The sequence below is a fragment of the Hypanus sabinus genome, chromosome 18, assembly GCF_030144855.1.
Source record: "Hypanus sabinus isolate sHypSab1 chromosome 18, sHypSab1.hap1, whole genome shotgun sequence".
Lineage (NCBI taxonomy): Eukaryota > Metazoa > Chordata > Chondrichthyes > Myliobatiformes > Dasyatidae > Hypanus > Hypanus sabinus.
In genome coordinates, this window is record NC_082723.1 from 25750594 (window position 1) to 25765019 (window position 14426).

The window sequence follows — 14426 nt, forward strand, 5'->3', positions numbered from 1 at the left end:
TTCAGAATAGAGGGATTTCCGTTGAGAATGGAGAAAAGTAGAAACATAGAAAACCTACAGCACAATACAGCCCCTTTGGCCCACAAAGCTGTGCTGAACATGTCCTTACCTTAGAACTACCTAGATTTACAAAATAGCCCTCTATTTTTCAAAGCTCCACGTATCTATCCAGGAATCTCTTAAAAGACCTATCGTTTCCACCTCCACTATCACCGCTGGCGGCCCATTCCACGCACTCACCACTCTCTGTGTAAAAAAACTTACCCCTGATATCTCCTCTGTTCCTACTTCCAATCACCTTAAAAGTGGGCCCTCTCATGCTAGCCATTTCAGCCCTGGGAAAAAGGCCTTTGACTATCCACATGATCAATGCCTCTCATCATCTTATACATCTCTATCAGGTCACCTCTCATCCTCCATCGTTCCAAGGAGAAAAGGCCGAGTTCACTCAACCTATTCTCATAAGGCATGCTCTCCGATCCAGGCAACATCCTTGTAAATCTCCTTTCTATGGTTTCCATGTCCTTCCTGTAGTAAGGCGACCAGAACTGAGCACAGTACTCCGAATGGGTTCTGACCAGGATCCTATATAGCTGCAACATTACCTCTCGGCTCTTAAACTCAATCCCATGGTTGATGAAGGCCAATACACCACATGCCTTCTTAACCACAGAGTCAACCTGTGCAGCTGCTTTGAGTGTCCTATGACTCGGACCCCAAGATCCCTCTGATCCTCCACACCGCCAAGAGTCTTGCCATTAATACTATATTCTGCCATCATATTTGACCTACCAAGATGAACCACTTCACACTTATCTGGGTTGAACTCCATCGGCCACTTCTCATCCCAGTTTTGCATCCTATCAATGTCCCACTGTAACCTCTGACAGCCCTCCACACAACTCCAACCTTTGTGTCAAGCCTGTGACATCTTTGTGACATCTCCGCTATACCTACAAAGTACTTCCAAGCACCTTAAAGCAATGCCCTTTCATGTTAGCCATTTCAGCCCTGGGAAAAAGCCTCTGACTATCGACATTATCAATGTCTCTCATCATCTTGTACACCTCTATCAGGTCACCTCTCATCCTCTGTCGCTCGGTATGAGATGAGGATGAATTTCTTTAGCCAGAGAGTGGTGAATCTGTGGAATTCGTTGCCACAGGCAGCTGTGAACACCAAGATTTTATGTATATTTAAGGCAGAGGTTGATAGATTCTTAATTGGCCAGAGCACGAAGGGATATGGGGAGAAGGCAGGAGACTGGGGATGAGAGGGAAAATTGGATCAGCCATGATGAAATGGTGGAGCAGACATGATGGGCCAAATGGCCTGATTCTGCTCCTATATCTCATGTTCTCATTACTCACGTTGATATTACTTTGTTCTACCTCAATGCACTATGTAACGATCTGAACTGTATGAAAAGTGTTCTTCACAGTATCTCGGTACATGTGACAACCATAAACTAATTCCAATTAATTTGTAAGTTCTGAATGTGAGAATTAGATCATAAGAATTTTGATATTATGATCTAATCTGAATAATGCTGAATGTTACGGGCTTGCTATGTTGGCACTGGAATGTGTGGTTACACTTGCAGGCTGCCCCCAGCACTTCCTGTTGGTTGTTAACACAAACTACACATTTCACTAAATGTTTCAATGTACATGTGATAAATAAATGAATCTGAATCTCTCTCCATTGATGCGTCTGATCCTGCCCATCCATCCAGTGTACATAGTACATCAGCATTCATATTACAGATTTCTAGCATCTATTGTAATGTTAGTTAGTCCACTGTTTGGCTACCGGGTTCCTGACTTAACTTCACTCCTTTAATAGCATCTTTGTACTTCTGTGTTGTCCTGGTATCACAGAAGGGCGATAGTGAGAAGGCTTATACTACCAAATAAAATTAATCACTGTTAAAGTTCATCTGCCCTATGACAGCCCACATCTTTCCCAAGCCTACAATTATCTTCACGGTTTGCTGCAGTTCTAATAAAAAGCAAAGTACTCCATCCAAAGCCTGAAATAGTGAGGAGAACCAGTTCTGGAATTCAGCAATAACAGGCTCAGGGGATAGACTAAGGCAAGTGAAAAATACCAACCCAAGAAAATAAAGGGGGAGGGCAGAAAGAATTTAACTCAAATTCAAAATTCATCCTCTGTACCAAGTTTTTCTAATTTTCTTTTAACTCAAAGGTACACCAGAGGATACTGCCTCAGAGTGGAGGGACATCCATTTAGAACAGAGGCAAGGAGCAATTTCTTTAGCTGGAGAGTGATGAATTGGTGGAATTTGCCGTGGAGGCCAGGTCATTGGGTATATTTAAGGCAGAGGCTGATAAATTCTTGGTTGGTGGGGGCATGAAGGGATACGTTGGGAAGGCAGGAGATTGGGGCTGAGAGGAAAAATGAATCAGCCGTGATGAAATGGTGGAGCAGACGCAGTGGGCCAAATGGCCTAATTCTGCTCCAATATCTTCTGGTATCTCTCTCTATGTGAAGAACCTTCACATATATTTTTTTTTACTTTGGATGAAGGGGTACAATTAAATCACTGAAAGCACTGTTTCCTTGGTACACACCACTAACGTTGCAAATGAAGACATCATTTCACCTTTCACAAGAATTTGCACCAGTGTTGTAACAGAGACAAATCAAATGCCATTTGTCCAGACACGTGTGGTGGGCTTGGGATCAAAGGAGGTAGTTGAAGGAATGACACACCACCAGGATCAGGAACAGCTATTTTCCTCAAATCATCAGGGCACAACCCTAACCCTACCTCAGCAATGGAAAACTGTAGACCACCTCTTGCACTACTGTGGGCATGTGTTATTTACACTGAAGTCTCATTTTGCATGAACTTCTTTTCTTTACAGTCTTGTACAACTCATAGATAACTTGTTCTGAGTGTGAATACAAAGAAATTCTGCAGATGTTGGAAATCCAGAGTAACACACACAAAATGCTGAATAAACAGACCCAAGGGTCTCAGTCCAAACTGTCAACAGTTTATTCTCTTTCATAGATACTGCCAGACCTGCCAGTTCCTCCAGTATTTTAGTTATTTTTGGTTAGAGATACAACACAGTAACAGGCACTTCTAGTCCAATGAGTCTGCTCCACCCAATTAACCTATTAAGTCATACGACTTTTACTGGAGGAAACCCCTATGGTCACAGGATGTGGGGAACATATAAGCTCCTTACAGACAGTGGTGGGAATTGAACCCGGATCACTGGATCTGTAAAGCGTTATGCTCACCACTACGCCACAGTGCTGTCCAAATCTACATGCCTATGATGACGTTGTAAGCTTCTTTTCTGTTGTACCTGTACTTGTGGTCATGGGTGCCGGTGTGGAGATACGTCTCTACCAAAGGAGGTGTAAGGTGCTCCTTCCCTCCACTGGTCTGCAGGTGTAGCACCTGCTTAGCCTCACCCTACTACCAATCAGGGTCACGTGAAGCCATGGGAGCAGGTGGTGGATGGTTGTATGAGCAGCTGGTGCATATCACAAGTCCTGGTTATGTGACCACCAACAATCTCTGAAGAGTATTGATAATGGCTGGGGTCACCCGTCCTGTGAAGACACTGCCCAGTGGAAGGCAATGACAAACCACTTCTGTAGAAAATTTTAACAAGAACAATGATGATCATGATTACATACATCAAATAACATGGAACACAAAGAACGAACAAACTTGTATTCAAGTGAAGTTTATTGCCACATGTACAAGTTCACTCAAAGGCATTAATACCCTCTACTGCACTGTAACCAAATGTGACCCTCACCTTATCCAGTGGCCCCTTTTCAAGTCAGTGAGAGATAATGAAGGGCAGGATCCTTGCCAAATTAGTTTCTCCTCATTAACCTACAATCTGACTTCACTCTTCTTAAATATTGCAGATTTATCAGCTCTCATTTAAAAAGAATTTATATGAAGATAAACAGGACACAGTGGTGTATTTGACCTTTAAATGAAGCTGTGACTACATTCCATGAGTAAAACCATTCACAGAACAACTGATAGACCATGGAATAACATAATCATCTGACAGTCCAACCATCCCAACCAGCCAACCCTCCGACCTCCTCCAACCAAACCACAGTTTATAGTAGCGATATTGCTGCATGATAAAACTTGAACACTGAAAGTTTGATGAATATACCTCTCAAGTGCGAGCAGGGCATCAATCATTGCTTCACTTGGAAGGAAGTTTGGATCACCTGAATGCGGGGAAGGGATAAAAGAGTTCCCTCTCCTGTAGGGGAAAGTCCTGTGAGAAGGGGAGTGATTTGTTGATAGGGGATAATGGACCAGGCAGTTGTGAAAAGAATAGTTCTTTAAGAATGGCGGGGTGGGGGGGATGGAAAGCAGAGAGTGATTAGAAACAGTTGTATGGGACATAAAGTCCTGGAGATACTCGAGGGAGTCAGGCAGCACCTGTGGAGTGAGAAGTTAACATTTCATGTTGGCAACTTGATATACCCACTGCAAGAATGTGAATTTAAGTTGGGGAGAATCAAACTGAGATGCTTCCAGAAGAATGAAGTGCTTTGAACACAGAATACTTCCAACCTTGCCAGTTTATGTTTCACATTTCCAAGATCCTGTTCCCAAGGTAGAAAGATTACGCATGAGAGGATTCAAAGATTCAAAGTACATTTATTATCAAAGTATGTAAACAGAGTACAACTCTGAGACTCAGCCACGAATCAAAGAGACAAATTAATCTCTGGGTACCCATTCAAGAAAACATCAGACACCCAATGAGTAAGAAAAAGGTCATGCCTTTAAGGCTAGTGTAGCTGTACAGGTGTACCTAATAAAGAGACCTCCGAGTGTTTTCATAGGAGGCTGCAAGGAAAAAAATAGTTTCAACATGTTCCCTTTCTCCATCTCCTTGGGTGAAGGTAGCATTTGGTACTGGCCTTCATCAGGCAGGGCAATGATAGGGGTATAGCTGTGTTATGTTGCAGTGGTACAAGGTGTTGGTGTGGTCACGTTTGTGCTATTATGTAGAATAACACAAGTAAAATACTGGAGGAACTCAAGCCAGGCAGCACCTACGGAGAGGAATAATGAGCCAACGTTTCGGGCCGAGACCCTTCACCCTCTTCACAGATGCTGCCTGACCCGCGTTCCTTCACCATTTTGTGTGTGCTGCTCTACATTTTCAGCGTCTGCAGAATCTCTTGTGTTTATAGACACTGCATCCCTTTTATATTCTGATAGGGGTGAGTGGGTCAGAGCCCATACGTCAAACCTGCCTGGTTTTTATATAAAAGAAATGCAGCTGCCCTGGTGATTATCGGCTGCTTTTAAAGGGGAGAGTGTGCACAATCAATACTTTAATATTTCATGGCTGGAAGAGACGATGTGAGTTGGTGGTCCAACAATCCTCACTGAAGGGTCACAGTACTCCCCTTCTCATTAATCTGCACGGGTATTGACAACAGCTCCATATCGTGGTAACAATTAACGATTGCAAAGATAAATGGCATTCTGACACTCCCCAATCCCTCCCTAAGTGAACAATCTAAATATTCTGAACCAAAACAGCAGACTGGAAACAGCGGTGCTTCAAGTTAAACTCGAACCTCAAAGTTCAAAGTAAATTTATTATCCAAGTACATACATGTAACTATACGCTACCCAGAGATTCTCTTTCTTGCAGGCATTCACAGTAGGACAAGAAATACAAAATAATCAGTGAAAAAGTACGTGCAAAGACTGACAAACAATGTGTAAAAGACAACCTTGCAACCACTTAACCTATTTTCAAACTCAAAATCAATTCGAAGTTCAAAGTAAACTTTTTATCAAAGTACATATATGCCACCATATACAACATTGAGATGCATTTTCATGCAGGCATTTACAGGAACATGAATAAATACAATAGAAGTTATGAAAAACTATACATAAACAAAGTTCAAAGTAAATTTATTATCAAATTACATATATGTTATCATATATAACCCTGAGACTCATTTTCTTGCGAACATCCTCAATAAATCTCTACAGTGGTAACCATAACAGAATCAATGAAAGGCCACTTGGGTGCTAAACCAATGTACAAAAGACAGCAAACAGAACAAAGGCTGACAAGCAAAAAATGACAAATTGTGCAAATAATAACAAAAACTAAATAAATAATACTGTGAACGTGAGCTGCAGAGTCCTTGAAAGTGAGTTTGCAGGTTGTGGAGTCAGCTTAGTGTTGAGGTGAGTGTAAAGTAACCACATTAGTTCAGGAGCCTGATGGTTGACTGAACCTGGTGGTGTTGGACCTAAGGCTGCTGTATCTCTTGCCCAATGGGAGCAGTGAGAAGAGAGCATAGCCTGAATGATGGAAGTTGCTTTTTGCCTCCAATCTGTTTTGGATTGCTCACCAACACATTAATACTTGATTTGTTGTGACACACAGTGACAGCAACAAGTAGGCTATTAATATTTACTCTCCTTTTAAACTCTAGGTGGAACCACAGTCCATGTATTATTTGATGAACAGAATGGAGTTCTGGGGCTGTAGGGTCTGTTCCTATGTTGTACTGTTGTCCAGAACAGTGAAGATAGTTCAATGAAAAGAAACCAGATTTGCCTAGATTGACTGGCAGGGAGGTTTGCTAAGGCTATTGGGGAGAATTGATGGGGAGTGGGAACCAAACTGAAGAGATGGAGGAAGTGGCGGTAGGCTCACAAATCGAGAAAGCTTGGAGACAGTGTGAGAGGTAGGACAGGCAGGTGATAGAGAAGGGATGAAATCAGACTGATGGTTTAAGATGTGTCTATTTTAATGCAAGGAGTATCATGAACAAAGTGGATGAGGTGAGAGCATGGATCAGTACTTGGAGCTATGATGTTGTGGCCATTACGGAGACGTGGATGGCTCAGGGGCAGGGATGGCTACTAAAGTGCCAGGCTTTAGATGTTTCAGAAAGGATAGGAAGGGAGGCAAAAGAGGTGGGGGCATGGCACTGTTGATCTGAGATAGTGTCATATCAGATAGTATCTGAGATAGGAATTGTTTACTGAGTCTCTGTGGGTGGAAATTAGAAACAGGAAAGGGTCAATAACTCTACTGGGTGATTTTTATAGACCACCCAATAATAACAGGGACATTGAGTAGCGGATAGGGAGACAGATTCTGGAACAGTGCAATAATAACAGGGTTGTTCTGATGGGAGATTTTAATTTCTCCAATGTTGATTGGCATCTCCATAGACCAAGGAGTTTAGATGGGGTGAAGTTTGTTAGATGTGTTCAGGAAGGTTTCCTTTCACAATATGTAGAAAAGCCTACAAGAGGAGAGGCTGTACTTGATCTGGTATTGGGAAATGAACCTGGTCAGGTGACAGGTCTCTCAGTGGGAGAGCATTTTGGAGATAGTGATCACAATTCTATCTCCTTTACTATAGCATTGGAGAGGGATAAGAACAGACAAGTTAGGGGTGCATTTAATTGGAGAAAGGGGAAATATGAAGCTATCAGGCAGGATCTTGGAAGCAGAAATTGGGAACAGATGTTCTCAGGGAAATGTATGGCAGAAATGTGGCAAATGTTCTGGGGATATTTGCATGGCGTTCTGCATAGATACGTCCCAATGAGACGGAAACGATGGTAGGGTACAGGAACCATGGGGTTCAAAGGCTGTTGGAAATCCAGTCAAGACGTAAGGAAAAGCTTGCAAAAGGTTTAAAAAACTAGGTAATGATAGAGAGCTAGAAAATTATAAGGCTTGCAGGAAGGAGCTTTAAGAATTAAATTAGGAGAGCTAGAAGGGGCCATGAGAGGGCCTTGGCGAGCAGGATCAAGGAAAACCCCAAGGCATTCTACAAGTATGTGAAGAGCAAGAGGATAAGATGTGAGAGAATAGGACAAATCAAGTGTGACAGTGGAAAAGTGTGTATGAAACCAGAGTAGCTAGCAGAGTTACATAATGAATACTTTGCTTCAGTATTCTCTATGGAAAAGGTCCTTGGCAATCGTAGGGATGACTTACAGTGGACTGAAAAGCTTGAGCATATAGATGTTAAGAAAGAGGATGTGTTGGAGCTTTTGAAAAACATCGTTGGATATATCACTGGGACCAGATGAGATATACCCCAGACTACTGTGGGAGGCAAGTGAGGAAATTGCTGAGCCCCTGGCAATGATCTTTGCATCATCAATGAGGACAGGCGAGGTTTCAGATGATTGGAGGGTTGCAGATGTTGTTCCCTTATTCAAAAAAGGGAGTAGAGATAGCCCAGGAAATTATAGACCAGTGAGTCTTACTTCAGTGGTTGGTAAGTTGATGGAGAAGATCCTGAGAGGCAGGATTTATGAACATTTGGAGAGGCATAATATGATTAGGAATAGTCAGCATGGCTTTGTCAAAGCCTTACAAGTCTGATTGAATGTTTTGAGGATGTGGCTAACACATTGATGAAGGTAGAGCAGTAGATGTAGTGTATATGGATTTCAGCAAGGCATTTGATAAGGTACCCCATGCAAGGCTTATTGAGAAAGTAAGGAGGCATGGGATCCAAGGGGACATTTGCTTTGTAGATCCCGAACTGGCTTGCCCACAGAAGGCAAAGAGTGGTTGTAGACAGATCATATTTTGCATGGAGGCCGGTGACCAGTGGTGTGTCTCAGGGATCTGTTCTGGGACCTCTTCTCTTTGTGATTTTTATAAATGACCTGGATGAGGAAGTGGAGGGATGGGTTAGTAAATTTGCTGATAACACAAAGGTTGGAGATGTTGTGGATAGTGTAGAGGGCTGTCAGAGGTTACAGCAGGACATTGATAGGATGCAAAACTGAGCTGAGAAGTGGCAGATGGCATTCAATCCAGATAAGTGTGAAGTGGTTCATTTTTGTAGGTCAACTATGATGGCAGGATATAGTATTAATGGTAAGACTCTTGGCAGTGTGGAGGATCAGAAGGATCTTGGGGTTCGAGTCCATAGAATACTCAAAGCTGCTGCGCAGGTTGAATGTGTGGTTAAGAAGGCATAAGGTTCATTGGCCTTCATCCACCGTGTGATTGAGTTCAATAGCTGAGAGGTAATGTTACAGCTATATAGGACCCTGGTCAGACCCCTCTTGGAATATTGTGCTCAGTTCTGGTCATCTTACTACAGAAATGATGCAGAAACTACAGAAAGAGTGCAGAGGAGATTTACAAGGATGTTGCCTGACTTGGGGAGCATGCCTTATGAGAATAGGTTGAGTGAACTTGGCCTTTTCTCCTTGGAGCGACTGAAGATGAGAGGTGATCTGACAGAGGTGTATAAGATGATGAAAGGCATTGATCGTGTGGATGGTCGGAGGCTTTTGCCCAGGGCTGAAATGGCTAACACAAGAGGGCACAGTTTGAAGGTGCTTGGAAGTAGGTACAGAGGAGATGTCAGGGTTAATTTTTTTTACGCAGAGAGTGGTGAGTGTGTAGAATAGGCTGCCGGTGATGGTGGTGGAGGCGGATACAATAGGGTCTTTTAAGAGACTCCTGGATAGGTACATGGAGCTTAGAAAAATAGAGGGCTATGGGTAACCCTAGGTAATTTCTAAAGGAAGTACATGTTCGGCACAGCATTGTGGGCCGAAGGGCCTGTATTGTGCTGTAGATTTTCTACATTTCTATATTTCTGTGCACTGCCAACCATGGGGCATGATCGTTAACTACCACATATTTAAAAAATGACCGCAGAGGTTACTGAGTAGCAACCTCAACATTAAAAGAAATTTAATTTGGATTCGGTTATATATCTGGTGGGAACCTCAGTCTAGCTCCGCCTGCTGGATTAACAACAGACCTGCAGCAAAACCTCACAGCAGCCTGCAGCTTCTGTGTGGAACAGATTAATGTGGTATCATACAAGCTTTTGCAGAATATGAGCATTTCCCAAGTATTATTCAGTATTTCTAAATCTGAACTTCTACCACAAAGGGAGCATGCACTGGACATTCTGCCAATTTAGATTTTTTGCCCCATCCTACTGCCTTTGCCATTCTGTTGTCTTGTGCTAGGTTTACTGTAGTTAATACCATACATACTGTTACACATTCTCTACAACCATAACTTAATTCTGCATTCTCTTATTGTTCCTCTCAATTCAAATATTCAAAGAAAGATCTATTACATATATTATACCATATAGATTCGAGACTGTTTAGTATTTCCAGTACTCAAGTGTGGAGGAGAAAGAAATAATTATTACTCTGTATCTGATTCAGCATGTAAAAAAACACAATAAGATAAGAACACAATAATAAAAAAGCAGAATAAATATAAATACATATGATAAGATTAAATGCCTAAAGAAGAAATTCTGCAGATGCTGGAAATCCAGAGCAACACACACAAAATGCTGGAGGAACTCAGCAGGTCAGGCAGCATCGATGGAAATGAATAAACAGTCAATGTTTCGGGCTATGACCCCTTTTCAGGACTTGTATATAGATTGATTATAAGGTAGTGTTCGTACCTAGGCACAACCTGGAGATTCATTTCCTTGCAGGCATTCACAGGAATTTAAAGACATACAATAGAATTTATAAAAAAACTGAACATGAAGCAAGACTGACTAACAACAGTGTGCAAAAGATGACAAATTGCACAAATAACAAAAATAATGCTGAGAACACGAGTTGTAAAGAGTCCTCAAAAGTGAGTCTGTAGATTGTAGAATCAGTTTAAAGATGTGGTGAGTGAAATGGTCCACACTGGCTGAGTCACTATGGGGGGGAGGTGTTACTGCACAGGATCGAAGTAAGCTGTAGGAAGTTGTGAAATTAGTCAGCTCCGTCATGGGCACTAGCCTCTGTAATATTCAAGACATCTTCAAGGAGCAGTGCCTCAGAAAGGCAGTGTCCATTATTAAGGACCCCTACCATCTAGGACATGCCCTGTTCTCATTGCTACCATCAGGAAGGAGGTACAGAAGCCTGAAGACACACTCGCAATGATTCAGGAACAGTTTCTTCCCCTCTAAATTCTTATTTCTAAATGGACATTGAACCCATGAACACCACCACACTTATTTTTTTATTTCTGTTTTTGCACTACAGTACCTATTTTAACTATTATATATATAGAGAGAGACAGAGAGAGAGAACATTTTTAAATGTAATTCAGTTTTCTATATTTATCATGTATTGCATTGTTTTGCAGCCAAAAAGTTAACAAATTTCACGACATATGCTGGTGATATTAAACCTGATTCTGATTCCAGTTCTGGTTCAGGAGCTTCAATGCACTGATAATCTGTATAGTCAGTATGTAAAACAAAATTGTTCACTGTATCTCAGTAAATGTGTCAATAGTAAACCAATTTACTGCTGACTTAATGCAAGCAAGGAGTTTTATTGTACCATGGCGTATACAGTGATAAACCTATCTGGATCTGAATCTGAATCAAGTGCAAATTCCTCAAGTCACTCCCGGCTTAGAAACACATCGTCAGTTCTTAACTGTGGGTCTAAGCACAAACGCCCTGCACAACAGCATGAATAAAGCACTTGCACTATCCTGTCTGCAGGGGCTCAACACCATCTTTGTGTGTAAGTGGGGATGGATAATCAAGTTTGGCCTTGCTAGTAACTCCTACGTCCCATAAATGAGTAAAAAAAAATCAATGGATGTCAATGGTGCTTAGTGTAGTAGCGGTAATTAGCTGCCATAATAACCCGGGCTCTTAAAATTAAATAGATGACCTACGAGCAGCACTTGCTCACTCACCTGTCTCAGTTGGATGAATTTGTCCAGATGTTAATGCTGCAATAGCAAGAGAGGATGGGGCATGCTGACATCTGCTCAAATGACACCTTCTGACAACTGATCAGAGAGCAGCAAGAAGTCTGAAAATAGCAAGAGGATTTCACTAAAGTATTTCATGCAATTTTCATCGTAGACAAACAGGAAAAGTTGTAAGATTCGCTGGAACTGACACGCTTCCTCGTAAGTCATTGAGTGATGAATCACATTTTTTAACCTACGCATTTTTGAAGGGTCTTGGCCCCAACACATTGACTGTTTATTCTTCTCTATCGATGCCTCCTGACCTGCTGAGTTCCTCCAGAATTTTGTGTATGTTACTCTGGATTTCCAGCATCTGCTAAATCTCTTGTGTTTACATTTTTTTCAAGCTGAACCCTTTACTGGGTCAGGAGAAAGTTTTTGGATTAATCTGCTGTGATAGACGTGTGTTTTACTTCCCAGGGCCATTCACACATGCTGCAGTATTTACAAAAGACAGAGTTTGAAACCAGTTAATGCCTGTAAATCAAAGTGGAAATTAAAACACAAAAAGCAGAATTGTTGACCCAAGCATTGACAGTTTTACCTCTTTTCACAGATCCAGCCTGACCTGTCAAGTTTTTCCAGCATTTTGCTTTGTGATGATTTGTTTTTTCCTTAATTTTATTTTATTTAGAGGTAACAGGTCCTACTGGCCTAGTGGGTCCATTAACCATCAAGTGGCCAATTAGCCTGTCTTTGGACTGTGAGGGGAATCCAGAGCACCCAGAGGAAAACCCATGCGGTCACGGGGAGGAGGCTCAAACTTCTTACCGACAGTAGCAGCAATTGAATTTGGGTTGCTGGCGCTGTAGTAGTGTTATGCTAACAGCCACTGTTTTGCCCTAGGTAAGAAGGAAGGTAAAAATAGATGGATCTAACAAACTGAACCTTTCTTATCTTCACACACGGAAGTGTGAAGGCGTTGCCCCAACCCCCCAGTGCACATGTAATTTTACATCAGGCCAGGGGCTCTGTTGACAGAATCTCACACGCCGAGACACAACTCACACCTCAGCTGACAGAGTAAGGGTTCTGATCATTTACAAAGACATCCCCTTACTTCTGTTTCTTTATTACCTGGCATTGCAAATCATAGGTAGAGTGGAGCAAATGTGACTGAAGCATTTGTACACAGAGAGCAGAATCATCTGTTTGTACACTCGGTGGCTACTGCATTAGACACCTCCCATACCTAATAAAGTGACCTCTGAGTGTATGTTCATTGTCTTCTGCTGCTGTAGCCCATCCACTTCAATGTTTGCTGTGTTGTGCATTCAGAGATGCTCTTCTGCAAACCACTGTTGTAATGTGTGGTTATTTGAATTACTGTTGCCTTCCTGTCAGCTAGAAACTGTCTGACCATTCTCCTCTGACCTCCCTCGTCCACAGACTGCTGCTTACTGGATTTTTAAATGTTTTTCACACCCTTCTCTATAAACTCTCCAGGGACTGGTCTAGAAGAAAATCCCAGGAGATCCGCAGTTTCTGAGATACTCAAACCACCCCATCTGGCACCAACAATTCTTCCATGGTCAATGTCACTTAGATCACATTTCTTCCCCATTCTGATGTTTGGTATGAACAGCAACTGAACCTCTTGACAATGTCTGCGTGCTTTTATGCACTGAGTTGTTGCTACAGGATTAGCTGATCAGATATTTGCATTAATGAGGTACCTAATAAAGTGGCCACTGTGATCACCACAGTTCCCATTTTAAAAAAAAAGCAATTTGTAAATTCTTCAGCCATTTCATGCATTTTAAAGACAAACATGCAGCTACTGACCAGAATTTACATGTGACATGGTTCAAAAGTGACAGCTTGAAGGCCCTCCATCGCTTGTTGCTTTGCAAACGTGTCCGTGCACATTACTGTCTCCCATCAAGACTAATAATGAGCTAATCTGATTAGACATCCACTGGCATATAAAAATTCTGTATCTGCTGCTGTGTGTTTAATTGCTTTCCATTTATTCTCCCTCTTTGGTCCCAGCTTGCAGGCTATACTTTACAACTTGCCTCTCCATAACTCCTAATTTTATGCAATTTTCTGACCAGCACTGATTATTCATGAAGGAATGTAAGCGAACGTCTGTTTTTCAAAGTCTGCCCTTTGAAGTGAAATGCTTGGCTCCTGGGTGGTGACCTGGCCAAGAAGTGATTAAACTCAACCACCCGAGGCAGACAAATCTGAGCTCCCGGCTGCAAACCTTTGACTCTTTACTTGGGAGATGAGCACTCCATTTCTTGCTCCAAGAAATCTCACTTACACAGGCGTCAGCATCACTTCAACTGTTGGACAGGAATACTCGAGCCAGTTGCAGAAGGAAAGAAATGAACTGAAGTGGAGGTGGCGGGGTTCAGCTATCAGCAGTGTACAGAAACGACTGCAATTTCCCAGTTCTCAAAATATGCTTAAAGATTAGCTTGATTTGTCATCAAAACAAGCAGTGAAATGTGTTATTTGTATTGACCACCAACACAATCAGAGGACGGCTGGGGGCAGCCTTTGCTTCTGGCATCAATAACAGCCAAATAGCCTAATTCTCCTCCGATGTCCTATGGCCTCATAGCATGCCCTCAACTTACTAACCCTACTCGTATGTCTTTGAATATGGGAGAA